General features: G+C 30.9%; 1 protein-coding gene across 2 annotated transcripts in view; it reads right to left on the bottom strand.

Annotated features, from left to right (window-relative positions):
• Cnot2 (CCR4-NOT transcription complex subunit 2) overlaps positions 1–1346 on the bottom strand; it is a 100617-nt gene that overhangs the window by 96770 nt on the left and 2501 nt on the right. The window lies entirely within an intron of this gene.

The following is a 1346-nucleotide window of genomic DNA, read 5'->3' as shown; positions in this document are numbered from 1 at the left end:
CCCTACCCCTCAGATGCTCACAGTCCAGTGGATGTTTCACTGGAAGGTAAGGAGAGACAGCCAATTACAAAACAATGTGACACATATGATAATGGAAGTCTGAAGAATAAAATGCAACATAGCATGAGAATTCTGGGACTCAAGAAAAATTTCATGAACAAAGTGATATCAGAGAAGAATTTTAAATAAGTTTATGAAGCAACAGAAGTGACAGTTAACCCCCAACACAAATGCATACACACATACACACACACACATACACACACACGAATGAAAAGAAAAAGGAAATTTCAGAGTAAATGGCAAATATAAATGAAATACCTAACTATATATAAATGAACTTAGATCCTGAGTCTAAGAACAGACAAAATATTAAAGAGTGTCCAGGAAAGAAAATTTTTCCTACATAATTCACTGTTGTGCATTTCCTCTTGTATAAGCTATGAGCTCTTAGCCAGAAATAAGGTAAAGCATTTTCTTATTTCATAATGCAGCATATCCCCTAAGTGACATGCCAAGAGATTTGCATCTAAAGTTCAGAAAACAAGCTGTCAGAAAATAGTAAGAATTTCATTTCCAGGTCAGTCTTAATAGTATATAAATGAATATGCCTTATCAGCATGATTTGTGATGAGCTAAAGTAGAAATCAAACCATGACAAACAGAAAACCAAGAAAAATTATATATTACTTAAATTGAAAAGGGGCTTAATAAATAAAGCTCAGGTAAAAGTTAATTTTTCTTCTACTTTTTTTTTTTACAAAGACAAATTGTCTACAACATCAATTTTAGCAAAGCTCTTTTCAACACATCTAGTATATGTCATAATTTAATTCCTTTAAATATTATAGGTAGAAATCATCCTTGATAAGGAAGAACAATCACCTGTCTCAAGGACCAGAATGACTCCTATCATAGTACTAGATATCTTGATAAATACTGTATGTAATTCTATTCAAACATTACAGTAGAACTCAGATTAACTCTGCCCCCAAAACTGCTCTATCTGGTAACTTCTTCTGCTTCTTTGTTTTAATAAGTCCACTAGGGGCCCAGGTAACAAATAAAACTGTAAATATTTAAAAGTATCTTTTCCACAGACTGTATCACTATTCACATTAAGTTGTCCTCAAATGTTTATTTAAAGAAGCATATAAGATCCTGAATTTATTTTTAAATATGTGATCTTAACAAAAACTTTAGTTAAAAATGTATTATTATCACTGAACATCTCTTTTAAAGGGCAAAAAATTAAATTGTAAACTAAAATTACATTTACTAGCTTATGAATGTCTACTCACAATATTTACATATGAAGTACTTTTTAAAACTCTTCCGCATTATCA

Source organism: Marmota monax, unplaced genomic scaffold, assembly GCF_021218885.2.
Source record: "Marmota monax isolate L192 unplaced genomic scaffold, Marmota_monax_Labrador192_F-V1.1 WCK01_AAM20220418_F8-fsc00056, whole genome shotgun sequence".
In the NCBI taxonomy this organism is placed as follows: Eukaryota; Metazoa; Chordata; class Mammalia; order Rodentia; family Sciuridae; genus Marmota; species Marmota monax.
The sequence above is the reverse complement of the archived record's forward strand: the minus strand, read 5'-3'. Positions and strand labels throughout refer to the sequence as shown.